This window comes from Pleurodeles waltl, chromosome 3_1, assembly GCF_031143425.1.
Source record: "Pleurodeles waltl isolate 20211129_DDA chromosome 3_1, aPleWal1.hap1.20221129, whole genome shotgun sequence".
NCBI lineage: Eukaryota > Metazoa > Chordata > Amphibia > Caudata > Salamandridae > Pleurodeles > Pleurodeles waltl.
The window spans coordinates 1,151,505,589-1,151,533,140 of NC_090440.1; positions in this window are offsets into that span (position 1 = coordinate 1,151,505,589).

Sequence of the window (27,552 nt, forward strand, 5' to 3'; positions counted from 1 at the left end):
CTTAATTGGAAAAATTCATCCAACATTTCCTATAAGACTTGGTGGTATAATGTTTGCCATTACCATAGACTAGATATTGCTTTTACCTCTTTATGCTGCCCCTCCATAAATAGAGATCTGTAGTGGTTACATTTGACTGATTATCTTAATACTGTTGCTGGCAATTCTACAAATTGTACATTATCTGAGAATTTTAAGCCACCATGAATTGTTTGTTTTCTCTGTTTTTGTTTGAATTTAAGCTTAGTTAAACTTTATGCTTTATTGAATATCAATGTTTTTAGCTTTTTAATACCAACTGTATCTTTCCTATTTTAATTGGTCTTGTTCCGTTTTTTATTGTTTCCCCCATTTTATATTTTAAAATGTTAAACAGCTTTTACAATTCCTTTCAAAATTATATCATTATCTTTATGACAGATATCTTGTATTGTTATTATGAGACCCATATGTATTTTGATTTTAATAAAGCTGATTTACCTTAAAAAAGAAAATGACTCTAGGTAGGTTAGAGTCATTTTATTTACTCTAACTTGCCTAACGTCATTTCTTGGAGCAAAACCGCCTTCTTCCATAGCGCCAGCCCCACTCAGCTAATGCCATTTTTTTTTACGCTAGCCTACCCTTTGCACCAGCTTGCACCATTCCATAAATATGGTGCCCGGCTGGTGCTAAGAAATGGTGCAAGCCAGTGCGAAACCTTTTGGTACAAAACTGAGATGGTGCAGTTTTGCACCAAAAAGTATAAATCAGGGCCAAAGTATTTTGCCATATGTACAGCAAATTCTTTAAGCATAGGATTGGCACATTGCCATCCTCACTGAGCTGTAAAATGCCAAAAGCCTTTCACCACTCCAGGCACAGCATTACACCTTTGGATTGGTAAAATACCATCCAAGTCAACCTGGAATAAGCAAGAGTAACCCCTGCATGTGTCACTATTATCCTCATAGGATTAGATTTGTCCAGACACAAGAGGGTACCAAGTATAAGTCAAAATAAAACCCTTTTAGGGTTAGAGTGACACAACAGTTATACAAAAAAGAAGAGAGAACTCTCGGTAGTTCTCAAGTTTAGGTCAAGAGCAGTTCCAGAAAGGAGCATCCTCAACATGTTTGGCATTCTAAATTTGCTCATCTCAAATGTCTGTTTTTCGAGCAACGTTTTTAAGCATAAGATTAGCAAAGTGCCATCCACGTTGAGCTATAAAGGGACAATGTTTTTTTTTCCATTTGTACAGCAAAACCTTTAAGCACAGGATTGGCACAGTGCCATCCTCACCAAGCTGTAAAATTACAAAAGCCTTTCACCACTCCAGGCACAGCATTACATCTTCAGATTAGTAAAATACCATCCAAACCAGCCTGAAATGAGCAAAAACAACACCTGATATGTGTTGAACTATTTTATAGCTCATCATAGATACAAGGGAGCACCCAGTATAAGTGAAAACAAATCTCTTTCAAGGTTAGAGTGAAACTTAAATTATGCAAAAAAGAAGAGAGAGCTCTGGGTAGCTGACACGTTTAGGTAGAGAGCAGCTCAATTAAGTAGTGCTCTGTAACACCAGTGGCACTCTAGATTTGCTCTCCTAAAATGTCTGTTTTTGTAGCAAAGTTTTTAAGCATAGGGTTAGGACAGTTCCATACACACCGAGCTAGAACAGGACAAAGTATTTTGCCTTTTGTACAGCAAAATCTTTAAGCAGAGCATTGGCACAGTGCCATCCTTGACGAGCTGTAAAATGACAAATGTCTTTCACCAGTCCAGGGACAGGATTACAGTTTTGGATAGCTAAAATACCATCCAAGCCAACCTGGATTGAGCAAACGCAAACCCTGGAATGTGGTTCACAAAGTTTTTAAGCATAGGATTAGCATAGTGCCATCCATGCTGAGCTAGAAAGGAACAAAGTCTGTTGCCATTTATACAGCCATTTTCCAGGCACAGTATAACAGCTTCAGATGAGTAAACTTCCATCCAAACCAAACTGAAATGAGCAACAACAACCCCTGATACGTGTTGCACTATTATTATAGCTCAGTCAGACGCACCCTACAGAACGCCTCCGCATGCCTCATCCTGGACATCCCCTGTCACTGCCACATCACAGCCCACCTGAGAGACCTACACTGGCTCCCCATCAACAAGAGAAGCACGTTCAAACTCCTCACCCATGCTCACAAGGCACTGCACAACACCGGAACAGAATACCACAACAGACGGCTCTCCTTCTACACCCGACCCGACAGCTTTGCTCTGCCGACCTTGCCCTCGCCACCATCCCACTCATCCTCAGAATGACCACTGGTGGCAGATCGTTCTCCCACCTCGCCGCCAAGACGTGGAACACTCTTCCCACCCACCCGCGACAGACATAGGACCTACTTACCTTCAGGAGACACCTCATAACATGGCTGTTTGAGCAGCAGCAGCCCCTCCCCTCAGCGTCTTGAGACCCTTCTGGGTGAGTAGTGCGCTTTACAAATACTCTGATTGATTGATTGATTGCAACACCATTGTCACCCTAGATATGGAAATCTCAAATGTATGTTTGTCTAGCAAAGTTCTTAAGCATATGATTGGCACAGTGCCATACAAGATGATCTAGAAATGGACAAGGTTTTTTGTCATTTGTACAGCATAATCTTTAAGCATAGGATTGCCACAGTGCCATCCTCACTGACTGTAAAATGACAAAAGCCTTTCAAAATTCCAGGCACACTATTCCAGTTTTGGATTGTTAAAATACCATCCAAGCCTGCCTGGAATGACCAAAAGCAACCCCTGGCATGTGGTTTGCTACTATGATTACTCATCAGAGAGGTTTAACTTTCTCCAGACAAAAGGTAACACCCAGTATAAGTCAAAGCAAACCCCTTTCAGGGTAAAGTGATGCAAAAAAGAGAGAGCTTAGGGCCAGATGTAGCAAAAAAAGATTTTGCAAATTGGAAATTGAGAGTCGGTGCGACTCGCAATTTACGATTCGCAAAATCGTATGCAGAATGGTGTCTCAGACACCTTCTGCAATCTGAAGGGGGTCGCAAAGACCCGCCTCATTAATATTAATGAGGTGGGTCGCAATTTGTGACCCCCTTGAGATTCCCTGCACTCAAAGGGATGATGGCCTGCTGGAGACAGCAGACCTCCATGTCTGTGACTGCTTTTTCAATAAAGCAGTTTTTATTTTGTACTGCAGCCCGTTTTCCTTAAAGGAAAAAAAGTTGCAATACAAAAAAAAATGAAACATTTTGTTTTTGGTTTTGCAGAGTAGTCCATTTGACCACTACCTGCTCTGAATTTTTTTTTTAGTGACATTTACAAAGGAGAAGCGGTCCCATTGCGAATGAGTTAGCACCCACTTCAAGTGGGTGGTAACTGCAAATTGCTTTGAGACCGCTTTCGTGGTCACAAAGCAATTCTGCATCGCGGTGCGAGTCGCAAATAGGAAGGGAACACACCACACCCACACACCGACACCACTATAAAATACCCACCCACATTACCCACAACCCTTTACGAATACAAATCATTGCCACAAGACTGATACCAAGACCACTGTGACAACTAGACACACACCACTTACACCATACATCCCTCATGCACCCCCACATCACACACCCCACCACATTACTCAACAAACTCTAACCAATACACACCACACAACACCCATATCCCCACAAAGGCACCCCCGTTTCACTGATGAAGAGGGAAGGGTCATGGTGGAGGAAATTGTCAGGGTAGAGCCACAGCTGTTGGGAGCACAGGTACAGCAGAGATCCATTGAAAGGAAGATGCATCTATGGCAGAGAATCGTGGACAGGGTGAACACCGTGGGGCAGCATCCAAGAACAAGGGACGACATCAGAAAGAGGTGGAACGACCTATGGGGAAAGGTACATCCCATAGCAGCAAGTCACCACCTCACCATGCAGAAGACTGGCGGTGGACCCTCACCTCCTCCCCCACAGCTCACAGCATGGGAGGGGTGAGTCTTGGCATTAGTGCATCCTGAGGGACTCACTGGAGCAGGCGGAGGACTGGACACTGGTAAGTCAACATTTACCACTCATCACCTCCCATAACTGCATGCCATTCCACACCCTCACCCTCAGTCCCATCAATCCACTCCATCCCACATACTGCACTTACACATCTGACTAACCCAAATGCCAAGCCCTGCATGTTATACCATTGCGTGGACAGCCTTCCCAGCCCTGCATGGACACCCATCACCAAAGCATGCACACCATAGGGAAACTAACAATCACACAGTACGTCACCATACACAGGCAAAAGGTGGCAGGGCAACACCAACAATAGAGGGGAAGCCACAGATATACAATATGTCACACACATAAAGCATAATACATCACTTACATCCCCATAGGTACCCCAGCCGATGTCAGCGGAGAGGAGGTGCCACAACTATCCAGTCCCCCAACAGAAGATGCCCCCAGTGATGATAGTAAATCTGGACATCTGGATCACCTACTTGGCCCATCAGGGACCACTGGGCAGCCGGTCACCCAAGCCCACTCACAGTCCAACACAGAGCCTCCCCTTCAGGATCCAACACCACAGCACCCACCCAACATACCCACACCTCTGTCCCCCGGACACTTCAATCAGCAGTGTGCCCACCTGTACAGGGACCCAGGGCCACATTTCATACCCAAGACAATCAGAGACCTGGGATCAGTGGCATTGGGCACACCGTTCAGGGGACAAAGGCATAGGCCAACAGGGACACTGGGAGGCCTGCTCTGCGCCAGGGGGAGGACAGGACCAGGGAACCGACTGTCCAGGAGGCACTCTCCAAGATCCTGGGATCCTACCAACATTCCCAAGTCCTGATGGGCCAGATCCTTGACAACGTGCAGGAGAACAGGCAGCTGCAGGAGCTGCAGGAGGGACAGTATCAAGGGATCAGGGAGGACTTGCAGGCCATTAACACTACCCTGATCTCCATAGCAGGGCTGCTGGCAGACATGGCCAACATCATGAGGGAGGCAACAGCACACCAGCGGGGCCCTACCACTAGCCAGTCCATTTACCATCCCTCCACTTCTGCTGCAGCTAGTGGGCAGGAGGCCCCACCACAGGACCCACAGGCCACCAGCACTCCTCCCCCTGCAGAAGGTGAACCACTCCACAAACATTCCCTGCGACCCAGACCGAGGGCAGAGACACTTGCCAAGACTCTCGCCAGGTAATGAGACCCTCCTGATTGTCCCTCTTGTATCCCACTCAGTCACCTTGTACACTTTGAACTGTAGTTGCCCCCCTCCCTATGGCCTCTTGAACACTGCACCTGTGCTACAAACACACTAGAAAAATACCCTGGACTGTCCTCGGTCATCACCCCATTCCATTGCACTTTCCCGTCAATTTTTTAGCACTGCAATAAACACCCTTGAACACAACTTGACTACTAGTATTTTATGGATTAAACATTTGTATTTATGGAAATAGTCACATCTGGTGAAAACGAACTATACACTGTGAGAGCATAGAAATAGTGACCCGTAGCTGGCTGTAGTCAGCACATCTGTACACAGTTGTATCACCAACATCTGTAAAATGACAAACCATAGGTGATAGTAAGTTGAGATGCAAAGGAAGTTAATGCGATCATGCTATAGCCACACAGAATACACCAATAGTCATAGGAATGTGCAGTTGCACTGTCTCACCTGTGTGTCAATGGAAGTACTGATGGGTCACTGATGTTCTGTTGACCTCATCCTCAACCTCAGCCTCTCCATCCTCACTGTCCTCAGGGTCTACTGCTGAATCTTCAGTCTCCTCCTCCTGCAGAAAAGGTACATGGTGTCTGTAGACCAGGTTGTGCAACAAGCAGCATGCCACTACTATCTTGCAGACCTTCTCGGGTGAGCAGCACAGGGATCTACCTGTCAGACAGAGGCACCTGAACCTGGCCTTTAGGAGTCCAAAGGTCCTCTCGATGACCCGTCTGGTTCGCCCATGTGCCTCATTATACCGTTCCTCAGCCCCTGTCCTGGCATTCCTCACAGTGCTTAGCAGCCACAATATGTTTGGGTAGCAAGAGGAACCTGCAAGTATTGAGGGAGCACATTTAGCCTCACACAATCCTATGGGGTTAACACCAGAAGGCATACACTAACATACAGTGGGTGGGGATCAAGGCTCACCTATTAGCCACACCCTGTGCCTCTGTAGTTGGACCATCACATTTGAGATGCTGCTATTCCTCAGAACAAAGGCATCATGCACTGACCCAGGATACTTAGCATTGACGTGGGAGATGTACTGGTCCACCAGAGACAGCATCTGCACATTTAGTGAGTGGAAACTCTTACGATTCCTGAACACTTGTTCATTCTGGAGGGGGAGGACAAATGCAATATCTGTACAATCAATCGCCCCAATAATACTTACAATATGTCCCATTCCATAGAATCCGGGATTCGCAGTGGCCAATTCTGCCACCTGGGGGAAAGAAATGTAGCTGCACATGTGTTTTACCAAGGCAGACAACACTCTTTGCCAGCACGATTGGGAACATTGGCTGTGACATTCCTGCTGCCAAGCCCACTGTCACTTGGAAGGAACCAGTTGCCAAGAAATGGAGCACTGATGGCACCTGCACAAGAGGGGGGATCCCAGTTGGATGACTGATAGATGAGGTCAGGTCTGGCTACATTTGGGCACACAGCTCTGTGATTGTGGCCCTGTCCAGTCTATAGGTGAGGATAATGTGCCTGTCCTCCAGTGTAGCTAAGTCCATCAGGGGTCTGTACACAGAGGTATGTCTCCACCTCCTATTTATCCGCAGTGGTAGGTATCTAAGGGATACAAGAGTGAGTAGACTGTCACAACTGGAACAATGGAACCACAGCTGCAGTCTACTTGGTGCACTTATGTAATGGGACAGTGTTAATGGCGAGGTGTGTGCCAATCTAATCTGTGACGCAGTTCATGTCGATATGACTGTCCCCCCCGAAATGGTGACTGCCAGCCCTGTATGTAGGAACAGGTGGAAGTGAGGTAATTCCGCCGACGTTGGGTGTCGTGGCAGAAGGCGGTCTTGCACAGCCGTGCAAATCCTCATTGGATAATATGGGGCTCTATGGAGTACAGTGGCCAATGGGGATCTGCGCCGGCTGTGATGGTGTACACCGCTGCGGACGTGACCGCCATTTTCTATCTGATTCCTAATTTCTTTCCTGACCTTCAACAGGAGAACACCTACACTGCGTGTGCCGGGGGAAAGGGCAACTTCCTTCACTTCGGATTGCCATTTGTTGGACGGGCTGGACTGTTTGTTTAATGGTGTGCTCCTTGTTGTATTGCCTCTGCAGGTCAGCGCCCATCAAAAGATGGGACTATGGCATGGCATTGCAAAGGATGTGCGGACCCTGTGGGTCAATGGCAGGCAGAGCACCCACTGTTGGAAACGGTGGGAGGACCTGAGACGCTGGGCACGGAAGTCAGTGGAGGCCCAGGTAGGGGTGGCCTCCCAATAAGGAAGGGATGCCCATGGGACCCTCACCCCCCTGATGGTCCGCATACTGGCGGTGGCCAACCCTGAGCTGGATGGCCGCTTGAGGAAATCACAGCAGCCACAAGGGGGTGAGTACATTGGGTATCATTACAAATTTTGGCTGATGGGGTGGGATCCGGGTGGTGGATGTGAGTTAGTGGGTGCCCCTAAGACCAGGCTAGACATTGCAGCGTGGGTCATCTCTAGGGTAATGGGTGTATTTCAAATACAGGTAACCTAGCTTGTTAGGAGTCCATTTCAGGCAGGTCATTGTGTGTCCCAGGAGGGCTGCAGTTAGCAGTGGGTGTCCCTCATCTTGCCTTATTAGTATCTAGCCTTTTTACTGGCAGTGCAATGCATAGGGCTTAAGCCTTTTACCTGTGTGTGACGGTGCTGTGTATGCCAACTGTGGTGCTGGTGCAGTCACTGACCCAGTGTTTCCTTTGTCTCGCTTCCCCCCTATTTTGTTCTGTCATCCTGTCCTCGTGCGCATTAGCATCATCTAGTGGAGGAGCAGGGGCACCGGTGACAGAGGGAGCTATATCCCACAGGATCCAGGTGGCAGAGTCTACAGATGCCTAGGGAGCCAGTGGGACAGACGGGGAGGGGAGCACCACGGCAGACACCTCTGTGACCACCCCAGCTGCAGGTACAGCCGCCACCCCATGTACCAGCACCACCCTCCCAGTAGCCCCTCAGCGAGTTGCCTGTGCCAGCTCACCCAGGAGGGTGGGCATCTCCTTCACACCAGGCACCTCAGGCCCTGCCCCAGTGAGCCCTGATTGAGGAGGTTATTGACCTCCTGGGATCCATCTCTGTAGGGCAATCAACCATTGTGAATGCCATCCAGGGGCTGGCATCCCAGATGCAACAATGCAATGCATTCCTGGAGGGCATTCACAGTGGATTGAAAGCCGAACAGAGATCGATTCAGGCTCTGGCCTTCTCTCTGATGGCAGCCATTGTCCCTGTTTCTACTGTCTCCCCTCCAGCTACCACTTCCCAGTCCCATTCTCCTCAGCCCCAACCCATCCCAGGCACGCATACAGACAAGCATGCACACAAAACATCACACAAGAGTGGCACAGGCAAACACAAGCACCACACTTCACACCACAAGCATTCACGCAAATACCATACAGTTACAGACACTACAACATCCACTGCTTCCGCTGTCTCCCCCTCCTCCACCTCCCTCCCAGTCACATCCACACTCACACCTGCATGCACTACAGCAACATCTACCACCAGCATCACCACACCAAGCAGCACACACACCTCACTAGCAGACACCTCCACAACATCCATGCACGTGTCCCCTCGGTCCTCTCCCACCCTGTCTGCCCCCCCAAAGGAAACAAACGCAAGCACTCACACACTCAACAGCCATCCACCTCACATCAGCCTACAGCCCATGCACCTGCACCGAAATCCAGCAGACATACACTTCCTACAACCACTCCCTCAGCCTCCACTCCCATCACTACCTCATCCCGCCCTACGGTCCCTAAGAAGCTTTTCCTTGCCCAACTTGACCTCTTCCCTCCCCCTGTCCTGCCCGTAAGATCAGGGTCTCATTGACCCAGCCCAGCTCCTCAGCCAAACAGTCCATGGGGACAGTGGTGGTACCACCTAGTTGTGGTGGGAAGGATACCACACCTCCAGGCAAGAAGGGGAAGGAGCCTGAACCTCCAAGCAAGAACGGGAAGGAGCCTCTACCTCCAGCCAAGAAGAGGAAGGAGCCTGCACCTCCAGCCAAGAAGGGGAAGAAGACATTAACCCCTGCCGGGAAGGGTAAGGATTCCACACCCCATTTCATGGGGGGACGAAGCCCTCTACTCCAGCGGAGGCTGTCAGGGTGACACCTCCACCACCACCACCAGTGGTCACGGGGCTCCCACCGCCAGCTGAGGAAGTGCACCCATCACCACCGGCAGAGGCTACCCAGGAGGCACCTCCATCTTCTACCACACTGCAGCCATCACCACCTGCAGAGGCTGCACAGGCGGCACCTCCATCTGCCATCACACTGCAGCCATCACCAACTATAGAGGCTGCCCAGGAGACACCTCCATCTGCCACCATTGTGCAGGGATCACCACTAGCGGGCACCATGTAGGCCACCCTCCAGGGGCTGCTGTATGAGGGGTCCCATCCAAAACCAGTGGGCCAGTCACCCACTCCAGAGACTGTAGCCATGCACTCCCTGGGACAGAGAAATGGGCATGATGCCCCCTCCAGAACCAGTGGGCAAGTCACCCACCTGAGAAACTGAGGCCTAGCACTCCCCAGGGCAGAGCAATGGGCATGTTGCCCCCTCCAGAACCAGTAGTAAAGTCACCTACCTGAGAGACTGTGGCCTCGCACTCCCCAGGACAGAGCAATGGGCATGTTGCCCCCTCCAGAACCAGTGGGCAAATTACCCACCTGAGAGACTGTGGCCTTGCACTCCCCAGGACAGAGCAATGGGCATGTTGCCCCCTCCAGAACCAGTGGGCAAGTCACCCACCTGAGAAACTGTTGCCTTGCACTCCCCAGGACAGAGCAATGGGCATGTTGCCCACTCCAGAACCAGTGGGTTTCTTCCCAGCTCCGGTTGAGGTGCCCCTCCTTCCCCTGAGGTGCCTGCCCACTTGCAAACTAATGCCCCTGCAGATCTATATCCAGATGAAGCCAGGATTCTAGTTGGGCCTTGGACTGCGCCCTGTGGCCATGTGGGCCCTTTGAACATTGGACTGGGCAGTGTCCCTTTGTGTACATGTGTACATATCTGTTTCAGGGACAATTCGATAATTTATTAGCTGTTGATATTAATACATTCACTTTTGTGCATTCCTGTTGTCTTTGCATTATTCTGCCCTGTATCGGGTGCAAATAGTTTTTCTTGTGCAGCTTGACGTGTGTATGGTGTGTGTGTAAATGGTGTGTGTCGTGTGTGTGTGTGTCACTCTCGTTTTCCTCCCTCCCTCCCTTGTGTGCTAGGCAGCTGTGCTCACCGTCGTTGTCTTTGTCAGTGTTGGTGTTCCAGGTGGATCATAACGTAGAAATTCTTCGCGAAAACTTGTAGTTCGGGTTCCATGGCGGCGTTGTTCTTCCCTGTGTCTCTGATGCTGAGTCTTTTCTCTTCATCGGTGTGTTTCTGCCAGGATTTTGATGGAGTTGGTACCGCCCCGGAAAAGGTGGCGGCTTCCTGTGTCATAATATGGTGGGAAGTACTTTGTCTCCCGCCTGGCTGTTGGCGGCTACTGCCATGGTGAGTGTTGTTTCCACCCTGGCGGTTGTTATGGTACATTGGATGTCTATGGGAGTTATCACCGCCATGGTCATAATTTGGCATTAATTACCGCCAGCCTGTTGTGGCTATAACCGCCACTTTCTCACTCACAGCCAGGTTCATAATGAGGGCCAAAGTTTTTTGCCATTTGTACAGCAAAATCTTTAAGCATAGGATTGGCACAGCGCAATCCTAGGTGGGCTGTAAAAGGACAAAAACTTTTCACCCTCCAGGCACAGTACCACAGCTTTGATTTTGTAAAAAAACATCCAAGCCTTCATGGAATGAGCAAACGCAACCTATGACAGATGTTTCACTATTATCATAGCTCATCAGAGGGGTTTAGCTTTTCCAGACACCGGGGACCCCAAGTATAAGTCAAAACAAACTGTTCCAGGGTCAGAGTGTGACAAAAAGTATGCAAAAAGAAGAGCAGCTCCAATAAGGAGCACCCTGCAACACCAGCGGCACTCTAGTTTTGATCACATCAAATGTCTGTCCTCCACACGAGCTAGAAATGGACAAAGGGGGTTATTCTAACTTTGGAGGAGGTATTAATCCGTCCCAAAAGTGACAGAAAAGTGACGGATTTACCACCAGCCGTATTACGAGTCCATTATATCCTATGGAACTCGTAATACGGCTGGTGATATATCCGTCACTTTACCGTCACTTTTGGGACGGATTAACACTCCTCCAAAGTTAGAATAACCCCCAAAGTCTTTTGCCATTTATACAGCAATATCTTATAGCATAGGATTGGCGCAGTACCATCCTCACCAAGCAGTAAAACGACAAAAGCCTTTTACCACTCTAAGCACAGTATTACAGCTTCAGATTAGTAAAATACCATCCAAACCAACCCGAAATGAGCAAAAACAACCCCCTGATACATGTTGCACTATTATTATAGCTCATCAGAGAGTTTTAGAAGTGTTGTCCAGATACAAGTGAGCACCAAGTAGAAGTGAAAACAAACCTCTTTCAGGGTTAGAGTGACTCTAAAATTATGCAAAAAAGGAGAGAGCTCTGGGTAGTTCACACGTTTAGGTGGAGAGCAGCTCGAGTAAGGAGCACCATGTAACACAGTTTTAGAAGTGCTGTCCAGATACAAGTGAGCACCAAGTAGAAGTGAAAACAAACCTCTTTCAGGGTTAGAGTGACTCTTAAATTATGCAAAAAAGGAGAGAGCTCTGGGTAGTTCACACGTTTAGCTGGAGAGCAGCTTGAGTAAGGAGCACCATGTAACACCAGTGGCACTCTAGATTTGCTCTCCTAAAATGCCTGTTTTTCTAGCAAAGTTTTTAAGCATAGGGTTATGACAGTTCCATCCACACTGAGTTTGAAAGGAACAAAGGCCCTCATTACAACATTGGTGGTCCAGCACCGTCATGCTGGTGGTGGTGGTAACACCGCCGATGGCGTGACTGTGCTGGACCGCCAGATTATGACCACGGCAGTGAACAGGCTGCAAAGCAGATAGATCACCTCCTGTACCACCAGGGTAGTTGGACCGCCAACGGTATTAGGAGCCTCCTTTCCACCAAGGATTCCCCGGTGGGTAAACTGCCACGAAATCCCTGGTGGAAGGGATACTGGCAACAAGAATCTACATTCCTATCGCCAGTATGCAACACCTCCTAGCCCCCCCACACAGTCACAGTCCCCCATCAGCCCCAAAGGACCCCCAACACCCACCCCATCCAAACATGCACACACCACACACACACATGCAATCACGCATTCACGTATTCATACAGACATACACATACTCTAGCACACCCACCACCCCTGCATCCATTCATGCACTCACAATCACACACATACACGCACACAAACCCCACCCACATCTAATCACACAAACGCACACCCCCATGCACACACTCACCACTCATCACTCCCCTCCCCTATCGGATGGCCACTTACCTGTACACGGTGGACATCCGGGACGGGATGGGATTCATGGGGCCTGTTCCGCCGGCACTGCCCCATTGCCACAACACCGCCACGCCTATTACCAACTCGCAATAGGCATGGCGGTGTTATGATGACGTGGCGGTGCAAGTGGAGCATCCGCCACTGCACTGCCAACTGCCAGTATGGCTGCTGGCGGCTCTCCCCCCCAAATTCTGGCAGAGAGCTGCCAGCAGTAATAATATGGCGGTCTAGTGGCTGGCAGGACTTCGGTGGTCTAGGTTTTAGACCGCCGAAGTCATAATGAGGGCCTAAGTCTTTTGCCTTTTGTACAGCAAAATCTTTAAGCATAGGATTGGCGCAATATCATCCTCGCCAAACTGTAAAATGACAAAAGCCTTTCACCACTCCAGGGACAGTATTATAGCTTTGGATTGCTACAATACCATCCAAGCCAACCTGGAATATGCAAATGCAATCCCTGGAATGTATTTCACTATTATTATAGCTCATCTGAGAGGTTTAGCTTTGTCTAGACACAAGGGAGCACCCACTATAAGTCAAAACATACCCCTTTCGGCGTTAGAGTGATCCATAAATTATGCAGAAAGGAAGTGAGAACTCTGGGTTGTTCTCAGGTTTAAGTGGAGAGCAGCTCCAGTCAGGAGCACCCTGCAACGCTAGAGGCACCCTAGATCTGGTAATCTCAAATGTCTGTTTTTCTAGCAAAGATTTTAAGCATAGGATTAGCATAGTGGCATCCATGATGATCTAGAAAGGGACAAATGGGGTCATTACAACCCTGGCGGACGGTGTTAAAGCGGCGGTAAGACCGCAAACAGGCCAGCGGTTAAAAAAATTGGAATTATGACCGTGGCGGGAACCGCCAACAAAGACAGCCACTTTAACACTGCGACCGCCACGGCCCTACAGACAAACAGCTTGGCGGTCACCGCCAACAGACAGGCGGGAGACAATGTACCACCCACAGTATCACAACCTACCAATCCACCACCTTTTCTGGGGCGGATTCACCGTGGATAAAAACACGGCGGAAACAGCCATTTCAAAGGCAAAACGCTCACCTCTACACCCTCCACGAGGAAGGAGGGCACCATGGAACCGGAACTCCAAATTCTCCCTGAGATAGTCTTCCTGCTCCTATACGACCATCATCAACGCCGGTGCCGAATACAACGGTGAGTACTGCTCCTACGACATAGGGGAGGGGGAGGCAAAATTCAGGGACACACACACGCAACACCCCCACCCCCACCCGACCCTCACCCACTACAACACACACACACCAATGCATATCCAAACATTACAGTAACAACCCCCAACCCCCCCCCGGAAGAATGCAAAGACAAAAGGAAATGAGTTCAACCATTGTAATATATCAAAATACAGGAAGCAAATATATACATATATATACACATTCAACAAAATATACATCACAATTAGTAGTGCAGGTAATGCACCATTCATTGTCTGTGGACCACTGGGCCCAAAATGCATGGGCAAGGCCCACATCAGATACCTTAGCAAAACGGAGAGAACACTGCCGGGGCATCAGATAGAAATACAACAGGCACCTCAGGGGGAAGGGAAGGGGGGGCACCTCAGCCGGATGAGTGCACCACGCCAGATCCACGAGGAGGCTCCATGCCCATTGATGTATCCTGGGGGGTGCAAAGCCACAGTCTCTTAAGTCTTTACCGTGGGTGGGTTGCCCACTGTACCATCCTGGGGAGTGCAAAGCCACAGTCCCTCAAGTCTCACAAGTGGGTGGGTTGCCCACTGGACCATCCTGGGGAGTGCAAAGCCACAGTCTCTCAAGTCTCTTCAGGGGGTGGGTTGCCCACTGTACCATCCTGGGGAGTGCAAAGCCACAGTCTCTCAAGTCTCTACAGTGGGTGGGTTGCCCACTGTACCATCCTGGGGAGTGCAAATCCACAGTCTCTCAAGTCTCTACAGTGGGTGGGTTGCCCACTGTACCATCCTGGGGAGTGCAAAGCCACAGTCTCTCAAGTCTCACTAGTGGGTGGGTTGCCCACTGGACCATCCTGGGGAGTGCAAAGCCACAGTCTCTCAAGTGGATAGCAGTCTCCACTGGTTCTGGAGGGGGACTGGTGCCCAGAGTGCTTCATCCTGTGAAGGACAGACGGAGTGGATGCATGTCTCCACTGGTTCTGGAGGGGGACTGGTGCCCAGAGTGCTTCATCCTGTTAAGGACAGGCGGAGTGGATGCATGTCTCCACTGGTTCTGGAGGGGGACTGGTGCCCAGAGTGCTTCATTGTGTGAAGGACAGACGGAGTGGATGCATGTCTCCACGGGTTCTGGAAGGGGACTTGTGCCTAGAGTGCATCACTCTCCCTGTGACGGTCCCAGTTCCGTCACTGGCCCTGCCGCTCATGGGCTAGCGGTGCTTGAGTTGGCGGTCCTTGCCCTGTTCAGCCGTCTTTGCCCCGTTCAGCGGTGCTTGCCATGGCGGTCTTTGCCCTGTTCAGCGGTGCTTGACATGGCGTTCTTTGCCCTGTTCAGCGGTGCTTGAGTTTGCAGTGTCTGACCTGTTCAGCGGTGCTTGCCATGGCGGTCTTTGCCCTGTTCAGCTGTGCTTGAGTTTGCAGTGTCTGACCTGTTCAGCGGTGCTTGCCATGGCGGTCTTTGCCCTGTTCAGCGGTCTTTGCCCTGTTCAGTGGTGCTTGAGTTTGCAGTTTCTGACCTGTTCAGCGGTGCGTGCCATTGCGTTCTTTGCCCTGTTCAGCGGTGCTTGAGTTTGAAGTGTCTGACCTGTTCAGCGGTGCTTGCCATGGCGGTCTTTGCCCTGTTCAGCAGTCTTTGCCCTGTTCAGCGGTGCTTGAGTTTGCAGTTTCTGACCTGTTCAGCGGTGCTTGCCAAGCGGTCTTTGCCCTGTTTAGCTGTGCTTGCCCTGTTCAGCGGTTCTTGCCATGGCGGTCCTTCATTGCCCAGCTGGGCTGTGGCTGGCGGTTCTTTATTGGGCAGCTGGGCTGTGGCTGCCGGGGCCCTCCTGGGCAGCTGGGCTGAGGCTGGCGGTGGCCTCCTGGGCACTGACTCTGGCGGTGGCATCCTGGCCACTGACGATGGGGCTGCCCCCCGGGCACTAACTCTGGCGGTGACCTCCTGGCCACTGACGATGGGGCTGCCCTCCCGGGCACTGACTCTGGCGGTGGCCTCCTGGGCATTGACGATGGGACTTCCCTCCTGGGCACTGACTCTGGCGGTGGCCTCCTGGCCACTGACGATGGGGCTGGCGGTGGCCTCCTGGTCAGTGACGATGGGGCTGGCGGTGTCCTCCTGGGCAGCAGGGATGATGGTGGTCTTGTCCGCCGTGCTGCTCTTCCCAGACTTTGGCGATTTCTTCTGCCCCTTCCCCACCTTGAGAGGAGTCACAGCTGAGTGGACACTCCCCCCGGGACCCTTGTGAGCGGCTTTGCTGGCTGGAGTCTTCCCCCACTCCCGCTGGGCAATGTCCAACTTCTGGTGCTTCACAGGGGGGGGACTGGCTGTGCTGTGGCTCCGTGTCACACTGGCTGCCCTGGTGCCCGGTGCACTTCACATACCTCCAACAGGCACCACTGGTACAGGAGATTTTTTGCCTGAGGTGCTAGTACGGGACCTATGAATTGCAGGGGGGGTGGGAAAGAGGTCAAGCTTGGTCAGGAAAAGTTTCTTAGGAACACTGGGACAGATAGCTGGAGGGGGTCTGGAAGTGGAGGAAGAGGAGGTGGTTGTAGGAGGTGTAACTTTTGTGGCTTTGGGTGCAGGTGCATGCGCTGGAGGCTGTCGTGAGGTGGATGTATGTTGGGTGAATGTGTGCCTGTGTTTGTGTACTTTGGGAGGGGGCGTCACAGACACACTGGGAGAGGACACAAGGGGCGTGTAAATGGTAGTGGGGGTGGTGAGTGCAGGTGAGCGGGGTGTGGTGGTGGGTGTGCTGGTGCTGGACCTAGTGGCTGTAGTGGTAGTGCATGCAGGTGAGATGGTAGACGAGACTGGGAGGGAGGAGGGAGGTTCTCTGTCTGCAGGTGGCGGGGTGCTGGTGTGGTGGTCCTGTGGCGGTGCCTCCTGTCCACTAGCGCCGGCGGAGGTGTTGGGCAGTTCATCGTCCATGCTAGTGTCAGGGGCCCCTTGGAGTGCCACGGTGTCCCTCCTGGTGTTAAGTATCTCCTTCAGCACCCCTACGATGGTGCCCAGGGCGGTGCTGATGCTTCTGAGTTCCTCCCTGAAGTCCAAATACTGTTCCTCCTGCAGACGCTGGGTCTCCTGAAACGTGTCCAGTACCGTTGCCATCGTCTGCTGGGAGTGGTGGTATGCTCCCATGATAGATGAGAGGGCCTCGTGGAGAGTGGGTTCCCTAGGCTTGTCCGCCCCCTGTCGCACAGCAGCCCTCCCTGTTCCCCTGTGTTCCTGTGCCTCCGTCCCCTGGACCGTGTGCCCACTACAACTGCCCCCAGGTCCCTGTTGTTGTTGGGGTGGTGGGTTATCCTGGGTTCCCTGTAGTGGTGGACACACAGCTGATTGACGTGTCCTGGGTATGGAGGTATGGGCCCCCTGGGTGGGTGCTGTGCTGGTGTTACCAGAGGGTGGAAGGTCTGTGGTGGCCTGTGACTGGGTGTGGGGAACCGACTGTCCCGAGGCCCATGAAGGTCCGGGCTGGTCATCTGGATCCAGTTGGACAGAGCTCCTGTCCTCACTGTAGGCCCCTTCTGTGGGTGGGGTAGAGATGTCTGGACCCTCATGTCTGGTGACGATGGGTAGTGGTCCTGCAGGGGTGTAAAAGCATGATTATTGCATCTGTGTGTGTCATGGTGTGCAATGGGTGGGTGAACTTGTACCCCAGTGCTAGCATTCCTGTGTGGGGGCTTGTGTGATGATGGTTGGGGGGATGTAATGGGTATGTGCAGTGGGCATGCTTTAGTGATGGGGGTCTGTGATAGCATGCAGGTAGGGTGGGGGATATGATAGTTAAGATTTGACTTACCAGAGTCCATTTCTCCACCGACTCCTCCGAGGCCCTCAGGATGCATAATGGCCAAGACCTGCTCCTCCCATGTTGTTAGTTGTGAGGGAGGAGGTGGGGGTCCGCCGCCAGTCTGCTGTACCGCAATGTTGTGCCTGGAGACCACGGAACGCACCTTCCCCCGTAGGTCGTTCCACCTCTTCCTGATGTCGTCCCGATTTCTTGGGTGCTGTCCCACTGCGTTGACCCTGTCGACTATTCTACGCCATAGCTCCATCTTCCTACCTATGGAGGTGTTCTGCACCTGTGATCCAAATAGCTGTGGCTCTACCCGTACGATTTCCTCCACCATGACCCTGAGCTCCTCCTCCGAGAACCTGGGGTGTCTTTGCCGTGCCATGGGGTGGTGTAGGTGATGTGTGGGGTGGTGTATGTGGTGATGAGTGTGGTGATATATAGTGGTGTGTGGTGTTTTGTCTGTGGATGTAGTGTGGGTGATGGTGTTGTGTGCCTCTGTGTGGTCTATGCTGTGCTGTCTCTCTGGCCTTCGTCAAAAGTTTTGGTCGTAGGGGTTTGTGGGTGATATGGGTGTGTGTTTTATATAGTATTTATTGTGTGGGAGTGGTGTGTGTATGTGTATCAGGTGTGTGTATTTGGAAATGTCCAATGTGGCGGTGTTTTGGAGATGTGTGTGTATTTTGAGCGCGGCGGTGTGTACCGCCAATGGAATACCACGGTTGAAAGACCACAGCGTGGATTCGTGGGTCGTGATAGCATGGGCGTGTTTCTGTTGGCGTGACGGTGGAGGTTTTGTTTTCGCCAGTTTATCACTGACCTTTGGTGTGGCGGACTTGTGTGGGTGTCTGAATTTTGTCGGATTTCGAGATGTGGGTCTTATTAGCTGTGGCGGAATTCGCGGGCCGCGGCGGTGTATTGGCGGTCTTCTGCACGACGGTAAGCGGCTTTTACCGTCAATGTTGTAATGACCCCCAAAGTGTTTTGCCATTTGTAGGGCAAAATCTTTAAGCATAGGATTGCCTGTACCGCAATGTTGTGCCTGGAGACCACGGAACGCACCTTCCCCCGTAGGTCGTTCCACCTCTTCCTGATGTCGTCCCGATTTCTTGGGTGCTGTCCCACTGCGTTGACCCTGTCGACTATTCTACGCCATAGCTCCATCTTCCTACCTATGGAGGTGTTCTGCACCTGTGATCCAAATAGCTGTGGCTCTACCCGTACGATTTCCTCCACCATGACCCTGAGCTCCTCCTCCGAGAACCTGGGGTGTCTTTGCCGTGCCATGGGGTGGTGTAGGTGATGTGTGGGGTGGTGTATGTGGTGATGAGTGTGGTGATATATAGTGGTGTGTGGTGTTTTGTCTGTGGATGTAGTGTGGGTGATGGTGTTGTGTGCCTCTGTGTGGTCTATGCTGTGCTGTCTCTCTGGCCTTCGTCAAAAGTTTTGGTCGTAGGGGTTTGTGGGTGATATGGGTGTGTGTTTTATATAGTATTTATTGTGTGGGAGTGGTGTGTGTATGTGTATCAGGTGTGTGTATTTGGAAATGTCCAATGTGGCGGTGTTTTGGAGATGTGTGTGTATTTTGAGCGCGGCGGTGTGTACCGCCAATGGAATACCACGGTTGAAAGACCACAGCGTGGATTCGTGGGTCGTGATAGCATGGGCGTGTTTCTGTTGGCGTGACGGTGGAGGTTTTGTTTTCGCCAGTTTATCACTGACCTTTGGTGTGGCGGACTTGTGTGGGTGTCTGAATTTTGTCGGATTTCGAGATGTGGGTCTTATTAGCTGTGGCGGAATTCGCGGGCCGCGGCGGTGTATTGGCGGTCTTCTGCACGACGGTAAGCGGCTTTTACCGTCAATGTTGTAATGACCCCCAAAGTGTTTTGCCATTTGTAGGGCAAAATCTTTAAGCATAGGATTGCCACAGTGCCATCCTCACTGAACTGTAAAATGGCAAAAAGCCTTTCAACACTCCAGGCACACTATTATAGCTTTGGATTGGTAAAATATCATCCAAGCCTACATGGAATTAGCAAAATCATCCCCTGGCATGTGGTTTGCTGCTATTATAGCTCATCAGAGAGGTTTAGACAAAAGGGAACACCCAGTATAAGTAAAAACAAACCCCTTTCAGGTTTAGAGTGATGCATAAATTACACAAAAAAGAGAGAAAGCTGAGTAGTTCCCAAGTTTAGGGGGAAAGCTGCTCCTGTAAGGACCACTCTGCGACACCAACAGAACTCTAGATTCGTTCTCTTCAAATGTCTAATTTACCAGCAAAGTGTTTACCCATATTATTAGCAAAGTGCCACCCACACCGAGATAGAAAGAACAAAAGCCCAATTACAACCCTGGCGGTCGGTGTTAAAGCAGCGGTAATACCGCCAACAGGCCGGGGGTAAAAAAAATGGAATCACGACCACAGTGGAAACCGCCAACACAAACAGACACTTTAACACTCCGACCGCCATGGCGGTAGCAACAAACAGGCGGAAGACAATGTACCATCCACAGTATTACAAGGCACCAATCCTCCACCTTTTCCGGGGCGGTACCAACGCCATCAAAAGCACGACGGAAACAGTACATCGAAGGGGAAACACTCACCTTGCGACACTCCATGAAGAACCAGGACACCATGGAGCCCGGATTGCGGATCCTCCCCATGTTGCTGTATCTTCTCATACACCAGGAAGTAGAAAGAAGGCAGTGGCGGCGACGGCAGTGAGTACTGCACCTAGCACACAGGGGAGGGGAGGAGAGAAAAGAGAGTGACATACACACGCGTCACACAACACTCTTACCCCCACCCTCACCCACAACAACATACACACAAACACATCCAAATACATTACTGATACTCCACGTCACCCCCTGGAAGAACACAAGGATAAAAGGAAATGAGTCAAACCAGTGTTATATTGGAACATTCAGATATAGCGAGAGAGAATCAAATAATCATTATTTACAAAAGTTCACATTATAGACACAAGGCCATACACTGTCCCTTGTAAATGTCCGTGGACCAGTGGTCCTAAAAAGCATGGGCGAAGCCCACACATGACACCTGCCTCAAAATGGAGAGAACACTGCAGGGCATCAGGTCGAAAAAAACACAGGCACCTCAGGGGGTAGAGGAGGGGGGCACCTCAGCCGGAAGATGGCACAATGCCACTGCCCCTCGAGGGGCCTCCATGCCCACAGCGATGTCCTGGGGAGTGCAAAGCTGCATACTCTCGAGTGGGTGGTTTGCCCACTGCTTGGTCCTGGGGAGTGCAAAGCCACAGTCTCTCAAGTGGGTGCTTTGCCCACTGCTTTGTCCTGGGGGGTGCAAGGCCACAGTCTCTCAAGTGGGTGCTTTGCCCACTGCTTGGTCCTGGGGAGTGCAAGGCCACAGTCTCTCAAGTGGGTGGCTTCTCCACTGGTTCTCGAGGGGGCTTTGTGCCCAGTGTGCTTGATCCTGCCAAGGATAGGGGGAGTGGATGCAGCTCTCCACTGGTTCTGGAGGGGGCATTGTGCCCAGAGTGTTTGATCCTGCCAAGGATAGGGGGAGTGGGTGCAGCTCTCCACTGGTTCTGGAGGGGGCATTGTGACCAGTGATGCTGCATCTTAGGTGTGGCATTTAACCTCCTGTCACCTGAGTGTCTGAGCCACGAGATGTACATGGAACAGGTAGCTGCTGACGTCCAAAATAGTTGTACCGGCTGGGCACATGGTGGTGCATCTGGCGGTGCAGGTGGCGGTGGTGCGACGGTGGCTGTGGCGGAGATGCTGCCGGTGCTGGCCGTGGTGCAGGTGTCTGTTGTGGCGGAGGGAGACACCATACCGTCTCCGGCAGCCTCTGATGGCTGATCCTTTGAGAGGATGCTACAGCCTGATGTGGCAGCGGCGGTGCATGTGGCGGTGCATGTGGCGGTGCAGGTGGCGGTGCAGGTGGTGGTGCAGGTGGCGGTCATTGCGGCAGTGGTGACTGTGGTACAGGTCGCTGGCATCCCTGAGGAAATAGTGATCACCAGCCCCTCACCAGGAGGCCTTGTGCTCTGAGGGGACTTGCCCTTTGTCTTGTGTCCCGTACCCACCTTGGCAGTCCCTGCTGGGACCTTGGCACTGTTGTCTCTGTGTTTGGGTGAGGTCTTGCTGGGTGGGTGGTGCGATTTTCCCCTGCTCGAAGCCGGCCCCTTCTTGACCTTGACAGGTGGCGGAATCTGGTGGTCCTTCACATCTGTAGGTGGCACACTGGCAGCTCTTACGGGTGCCCCCTTCGAACCACCCGGACTTGCATGGATCACAGCAGACGCGGATGTGGTGGCTGAGGTGCTGGGCTGGGATCTAGACATCCTGGCCCTAGGGGATGGACGGGGGAGGTGAAGGGAAGAGGTCAAAGTTAGCTAGGAAAATATTTTTAGACACACTGGGACGGGAAGATAGAGGGGATGTGGGAGTGGAGGAAAAGGTAGTGGTTGTGGGAGGTGTACGTCTGCTGAGTTTGGGTGCAGGCGCATGGGCTGGAGGCTGTTATGAGGTGGATGGCTGTTGAGTGGGTGTGTGTCTACGTTTGTGTACTTTGGGAGGAGGGCTTACAGACACACTGGGAGAGGACACAGGGGATGTGTGCATGGTAGTGGGGGTTGTGATTGCACGTGAGCGGTGTGTTGTGATGGGCGTGCTGGTGATGGAGGCAGTGGCTGATGATGTCGTGCATGCATGTGTGAGTGGAGACGAGACTGGGAGCGAGGTGGAGGACGTGGAAGAGGGGGACACAGTGGAGGAAGTGGATGTTGATGTGTGCATGGGTATGGTACTTGTGTGAGTGCCTGTGTGATGTGTAGTGCTTATGTTTTCATGAGCCACTTTTGTCTGTTGATGTGTGTGCATGGTGGTCTGAAGGTGTGCTTGAGATAGACTGAGGTAGAGGGGATTGGGTCGGGGCATTGGAAGTTGGAGAGGAGAGGCTGGACACAGGGACAATGGCTGCCATCAGTGCTGAGGCCAGAGCCTGTAAAGCTCTCTGTTGGGCTGCCACGCCTGAATGAATGCCCTCCAAGTATGCATTTGTTTGCTGCAAAGGCCTCTCGACACCCTGGATGGCATTCAGAATGGTTGACTGCCCAACAGTGAGGGATCTTAGGAGGTCAATAGCCTCCTCACTGAGGGCAGCAGGGCTGACTGGGGCAGGGCCTGAGGCAAAGGAGATGCCACCCTCCTGGGTGAGCGGACACAGGAAACATGCAGGGGGCTGCGTTGAGGGCAGTGCTGGTAGAGGGGGTGGCAGCTGTACCTGTTGTTGGGGTGGGCACAGAGGTGTCCGCCACCACCAGGAAGCTTCCAGCGGAGGAGGAGTCGCTGTCTGTGGTTTTCCCTCCTGTCCCCGTCGTGGTGCTCCCCTCACCCTCCATCCCACTGGTGCCCTCACCGTCGGTGGATTCGGCCTCCAGGCCCAGGTGGGACGCAGCTCCCTCCATCGCCGGTGCCTCTGCTCCTCCACAAGATGATGCTAATGCACACAAGGTCAGGGTGACAAAACAAAAAGTGGGGGGAGACAGAGGATACACTTGTTCAACTACAGTTGGCGTACACAACACACAGGGAGCAGCCCTATGCACTAGGCCATGCACTACCAGTTACTAAGATAGTCACCAGCCCATGGGGTACAATGCCTAACGCGATTAGCTGCACACCTGAAGCCCACAGGACCCTGCCCAGTAGTAGATGCCCACTAACATTATTGGGGTTGGAGTGCTTCAGAGCCTACCCATCAAGGGACCTACCTGCCATGTTTGCCCTGGCATAGGGGCACCCACAGCCCACACCTCGCACCCAGCTAGTTCCTAAACTGTGCAGAGTCAGCTTTATGACACTGTACTCACCCCCTTGTGGCTGCTGTGATGACCTCAAGCGCCCATCCAACTCAGGATACGCCACTGCCAGGATTCGGAACATCAGGGGGCTCATGGTGGTGCGACAGGCACCCCTTATGCGTTGTGAGGCCATCCCCAGCTGGGCCTCCACCATCTTCTTGCTCCAGGGGTGCAGGTCCTCCCATCTCTTGCGGCAGTGGGTGCTCTGTCTGTGATAGACCCCAAGGGTCTGCACTTCCTTGGCGATGGCACGCCAAATACCCTCCTTCTGGTGGGCGCTGACCTAAAGGGAAAGTACAGAAGGAAATTAAATTACTCATCCGTCCGGACCATCATACTCATTAGCCACCATGCCCTGATGCGCATACACAGACCATCCTCACATGCAGCACTCAGCCCACCCCCCAACATGTGCCTTACATGCACACCACTCCAAACAGCAATTGCCCATGCATCATGCTCACAGTGTACTTACCTGTTTGTCGGGAGGACTGTAGAGTAGCGTCTACTGGGGGAGCACCCCATCCACCAGTTTGTCTAACTCCTCCACAGTGAAGGGAGGGGCCCTTACCCCAGACACTGTAGCCATTGTCGTTTCCAGACTCAGGTCACAGCAACACTTGCAGTGTAGGTCCTCTCCTGTTGATGGGCAGGTATTAAGTGAGTGAACAGATAGAAAATGGCGGTCACATCCGTGGCGGTGCGTACCGTCACCGCTGGCGTATATCGCCATTGGCTCCTGGAATCCATAGGGCCCAATGATAACCAATGCGGAGTTGCGCGGCGGTCTTTGAACGCCTACCGCAACTCTGTACAACGCCGGCGCAGTTACCTCATTTCCCCTTGTCCATCCTCACAAGTCAGGCAGCTGCCATTTCAGGGGTGCACATGGCATGGCACCTAACTACGTCACAGCACATATTGGCACATATACAGACTCACGATTTCACACACAGATTCTCTGACATTACTTCAGACACAGTTGTGCTACATATGTGGTAAATGACCCTCTGCTCACCGTTCTCCTCCAGAGGCTACAACCGCAGGGGCAGATGATGAGATGGCGGCATCCTCCGTGTACAGTCCCCTGGTGGCCCTGTCGACAATCGAAGACAGACACATCGTAATTACATACAGACTTGATTGTGCCACAATCCAAGAACTGTGTGCCCAGTTGGAGCCAGACCTGATGTCAGCTATCTGCCAGCCAACAGGTATCCCCTCTCTAGTGCAGGCCCTGTCAGTGCTCCATTTCCTGGCAAGTGGGTCCTTCCAAACTACAGTGTCCGTGGCATCTGGGATATCTTAGCCAATGTTTTCTAATGTGTTGAGCAGGGTGTTGTCTGCCCTGCTGAAACACATGGGCAGCTACATTGTGTTCCCCCAGATGGATGATTTGGCCACAGTGAAAGTTGACTTCTATGCCCTGGGACATATCCCCAACATCATTGGTGCCATTGATGGTACACATATGGCATTTTTCCCCCCGCAGAAATGAACAAATGTACAGAAATAGAAAAAGCTACCATTCGATGAATGTGCAAATGGTGTGTTTGGCGGACCAGTAAATCTCCCATGTAAATGCCAAGAATCCTGGCTCTGTGCATGACGTCTATATCTTTAGGAATAGCAGTATCCCTTATGTGATGGGCCAACTCCAGAGGCACTGGGTGTGGCTAATAGGTGAGCCCAAGGTCCCGACACAGTATGAGTATGTGTCTGGGTATGGGGTGGTCCCTAAGGGTTAGTGTATGTCTAACAGGTATCCCACGAAATTTGCAGGTGACTCTGGGTACCCCAGCCTCTCATGGCTACTAACCCCAGTGAGGAATGCCAGGATAAGGGCAGAGGAATGCTACAATGAGGCACATGGGTGAACTAGGCGTATTATTGAGAGGACCTTCGGCCTCCTGAAGGCCAGATTCCGGTGCCCCCATCTAACAGGTGGCTCCCTGTACTACTCACCGAAGAAGGTGTGCCAGATAATCGTTGCATGCTGTATGTTGCACAACCTAGCATTGAGACGACTGGTGCCTTTCCTGCTGAAGGATGAGCCTGGTGATGGTCTTGTGGCAGCGGTGGAGCCCGTGGACAGTGAGGAAGAGGAGGCAGAGGAAGAAGACATTGACAACAGAATGAACATCATCATGCAGTACTTCCAGTGACACACAGGTGAGAGACTGTAACTCCTCTTCACATTTCAGTCTACTTTAGGACATTGTACATGGCAGCCTCTTAACCTCTTTCTATGGACACTGACTGTACCCTTTGGATTTCCTTTTTCCAGATCTGGATACCCCATTCTGCCTTCTGCTATGTGTACTGCTGCCCAACAACTGTCATACATTGGTATGAGTAAATGAACATTTACATTGCAATTTGTTGCTGATGTTGTGATAATACATTTGTGAAAGATCAGACTGACTCCAGATTGGTTTTTAATTAAAGGGTGTTTATTTAGGTGCTAATGGGTATAGGGGTAAGTGCAAGGGGCTGGGGTGATGGTCGAGGAAGGTCCATGGTAGAGTCCAGTCTCTTGGTATCACAGGTGCATTGTCCAATGGGGCATGGGAAAGGGAGCAATGGCAGTTCAAGGTGGACAGGGTGACATAGTGGGACAGAAGGGTGACAATCAGGAGGATCCTATTTCCTGGCAGGGGTCTTGGCAATGTTCTCTGTCTTCTGCCTGGATCGCAGTGACTGTTTGCGGATTGGTTCTCCTTCTGCAGGGGGTGGGGTTCTGGTGGCCTGTTGGTCCTGTGGTGGGGCCTCCTGTCCACTAGCGCCGGAGGAGGTGGAAGGCTGTTCCATGGTTTGGCTAGTGTCAGGGGCCCTTTGTTGAGCCACTGCTTCCCTCATCGTCTTGCCCATATCAGCCAGCACCCCTGCTATGGTGACTAGGATGGTGTATATTTTGGTGAGGTCCTCCCTGATCCCCATGTACTGTCCCTTCTGCAGCCGCTGGGTCTCCTGCAACTTGGCCAGTACCTTGCCCATGGTCTCCTGGGAATGGTTGTAGGCTCCCATGATGTTTGAGAGTGCCTCATGGAGGGTCGGTTCCCAGAGCTTCTCCTCCCCCTGTCACACAGCAGTCCTCCCAGCTTCCCTGTTGTCCTGTGCCTCTGTCCCCTGAACCGTGTGCCCACTGCCACTGACCAGAGGTCCCTGATCGTCCTGTGTTTGTGGGGTTGCCTGGGGTCCCTGTAGTGGTGGACACACTGCTAATTGACATGTTCTGGGGACAGTGGCATGGGCCCGCTGGGTGGGTGCTGTGCTGGTGTTTCCTGAGGGGGGAGGTTCTGTGGTGGGTTGGGGCTGTGGTAGAGGAACCGACTGTCCAGAGGTCCCAGATGGGCCAGGCTGGTCATCCTGATCCAGGCGTGCAGAGCTGCTGTCATTCCTGTGGACCTCTTCTGGGAGGGGACTGGATGTAGCTGGCACCTCCTCCTCAGTGATGTTGGGTAGGGGTCCTGTTGGGATGCAAATGCATTGTTATTGTATCTGTGTGTGACATCTTGTGCAATGGGTGAGTTTCCCTGTATAAATGTGCTTGCACTGTCTCCTTGGCCTTGTTTGATTGCCGATTGGGAGGCCTGGGTGAGTCTATCTAGTGTGCATGCTGTGGTGATGGGTGTCCATGCAGGTCTGTGATGAGTATTCATGCATTGGTGTTACATGCAGGGCTTGGTATTGGGATGGGTGGGTTGTGATAGTGGGGTATATGTGAGGTGTTGCAGTGATGGGGTGCGGGTAGGGGTAGGAGTGTGTGTTGGCATGCAGGTAGGGTGGGGGTGAAGTAGTAAAGATTTGCCTTACCAAAGTCCAGTCCTCCTCCTGCTCCTGCGAGGCCCTCAGGATGCAGTATTGCCAAGACTTGCTCCTCCCATGTAGTTAGTTGTGGGGGAGGAGGGAAGGGTCCACTGCCAGTCCTCTGTACAGCAATCTGGTGTCTTGAAGTCACGGAACGTACCTCCC